Source organism: Sapajus apella, unplaced genomic scaffold, assembly GCF_009761245.1.
Source record: "Sapajus apella isolate SASKATOON/1434 unplaced genomic scaffold, GSC_monkey_1.0 scaffold5, whole genome shotgun sequence".
NCBI classification, from domain to species: domain Eukaryota; kingdom Metazoa; phylum Chordata; class Mammalia; order Primates; family Cebidae; genus Sapajus; species Sapajus apella.
Window position 1 is genome coordinate 38,727,578 of NW_022436945.1, and position 2,792 is coordinate 38,730,369.

Below are 2,792 nucleotides of genomic sequence, written 5' to 3' on the forward strand. Positions count from 1 at the left end.
TTAAATACATAGGACTTATAAATGCATAGAACTTATAAAACTGACCGAACTTTAAGGTGATTTGGAATGACTTTTAATTACATGAGATATTTCTGACTGCTTGGAAATGGTTCATTATGGACTAGAGAATATGCATGTATCTCAAAATAAAAGATGTTTGGAGCTTGGAATAGGAATTATTTCAGGATATGACATCTGCCTCTGCAAAACTTATCTTTATGGATGGAACCACCATTTTAAAAATTTAGGAAATGAGGTAATACGGTCATCTCATCCATTCCATTTCTGCTTTCTTCATTTTCAACCAGTATTGTATTGTTTGCTCTTTAGTAGCTGCAAAACATGGACTATAAATAAAGTATACAAAAATATTTATGTCAATAAAAATAGAAAGACTTTGAGGGAAACTTAAAAGAAAGGACCTTGTTAAAATTTTGGGCCAGCCTGCCCCAACTCCTTTCTTTTTTTTTTTTTTTCTCGCTGTGCAACCCACTTCAGCGCCAGCAGCCTACAGGCACAGAGGCCAGGCAGTAGTTTGGGGGCAGACACAGTTTGCTCTGGCATGGGGTACTATGACAGGCCCAGGGGGACGGGCCTCCCAACTCCTATGACATCAAAACACATGCATGAACTTTAAAATCAGTTAGAATCTCCCTGCATTTCTAAGGCTAGGCACAGTGGTTCACGCTTGTAATCCCCAGCAGTTTAGGAAGCCAAGGTGGATGGATCACTGGAGCTCAGGAACTCAAGACAGAGATGGTGAGATCCCATCTCTGTCTGCTTTCTCTCTCTCTCTCTCTCTATATATATATATATAGCTTATATATAAAATATATGTTATATACAACATATATATTTCTGTATATAATATGTTGTATATAACATATATAGAGAGATATATATTATACATTTATATAGAGATATGATACATTGTATATATAATATATATAAATCCCTGCATTTCTACTCTATCAATACCTATATTCCCAAATTTAATTCCAGAAAATTAGCTGGATACCTAAATAAAACGAAGATAGGCAGCTGGAGATCAGAGTCTAGGGCTCAGGAGAAGGGTTCAGGCTGGATGAGATCTCCAAGGGAGTGGCAGAGATAAAGAAGAAAGAGCCCCAAGGCTGTAGACTGATAATCTCCAGTGTTAGGAGGGCGAGAAGAAAAGGAGCAACTCTCAAAGAAAACTGAGAAAGGCTGGCTCAGTCGGACCCAAAGCAGGGTTCACTGGGAGGGGAAGAATATTCCTACTGACTCCTAAAGACTGTGTCCTTGGTTCTTCCTATCCTCCCACTCTTACTTATCTCATTTAGCCCTATGACCATTAAACATGCATCCCCATGAACATTACTCCAAACTCTGTCTCTATTCCTGCCTTCTAGACAGCTCTACCTGGCTATCTATACCCCGGTGGTGTCTCAGAACATGTCCTAAATCAAACTAATCATCTTAAATCTCCACACAGATGCCATCTGCTCCTAGGAGACTTCCCCTGAGCAATTTTGATGCAACTTTCTCCTAAGAGGCTTCCCTTGAAAAATTTATCTGTAAAAGCCTTCTATCCTTCCCCCCAAATATTCTCTATCTCTTTAGGTTGTTTTATTTTTGGTAATAGTATCTCCTAATACTCAACATTATATTATAAATGTATGTCTTTGTTAATTCACTCTCTTGCTCTAGAATAGATGCCCTGTGAGGACAAGGATTTAGATTCTTTGATTCCTTGATGTATCCTCAGCTCCTAAAATGGTCTCTAGCCAAAGTAAGAACTCAATAGATATTTCCTGATTCAGATATTTTGAAGCTTCTTATTATCAGATTTTAAAAATTAAATTTGTAATTTTGGAACCCACATAACAAAACCAAAAAGAGACAAATGGAATTGCATCAAACTAAAAAGCTTCTGCATAGTAAAGAAAATAGCCAACAGAGTAAAAAGACAAACTATGAAATGAGAGAAAGTATCTGCAAATTATACACTTGAAAAGGGGCTAATATCCAAAATATATAAAAACTCAAACAACTCAATCGCAAGAAGACAAATAACCCAATTAAAATTTAAAAATGGGCAAAGGAGATGAATAGACATTTCTCAAAAGATGACATACAAATGGCCAACAGGTATATGAAAAAGTACTCAACATCACTAATTGGGGAAATAAAAATTAAAACCACAGTGAAATATCAACTCATACCAGTTGGAATGGCTATTACAAAAAAGGCATAAAATAATATTGGAAAGGATATGCAGAAAAGGAACCCTTGTATAATGTTGGCAATAATATAAATTAGTATAGTCATTACAGAAAACAGTATGGAGGTTCCTCAAAATTTTAAAAACAGACCTAACATGTGATTCATCAACCCCACTTCCGGATGTATTACCAAAGGAAGTGAAATCAGTGTGTCCAAGAGATTCCTGCACCCCATGTTCATTGCAGCACTATTTATGACAGCCACAAATAGAATTAACCTAATGTTCACAGATGGATGGATGAATAATTTTTTAAAAATACTATTCAGCCTTCCATTGGCATTCAGATTTCCTTGTCATTTTTTACAATGTGGATAAACCTGGAGGACACTAGCTAAGTGAAATAAGCCAGGCACAGAAAGACAAATATTGCATGATTTCACTTATATGTGGAATCTTAAAAAGTCAAACTCATAGAAGCAGAGAGTAGAATAGTGGATGCCAGGGGATGGGAAATGGCAGGAGGGAAGAAGACGGAGAGATAGTGGTCAAAGGGTACAAAGGTCAGTTAGGGTCAATAAGTAATTCT

The 2,792-nt window shown here is 36.6% G+C and overlaps 1 pseudogene; it reads right to left on the minus strand.

The window, feature by feature from the left end:
* Positions 1 to 478: 478 nt before the first annotated feature.
* Positions 479 to 626, minus strand: LOC116548836 (annotated as a pseudogene).
* Between the last annotated feature and the right edge of the window lie 2,166 nt (positions 627 to 2,792).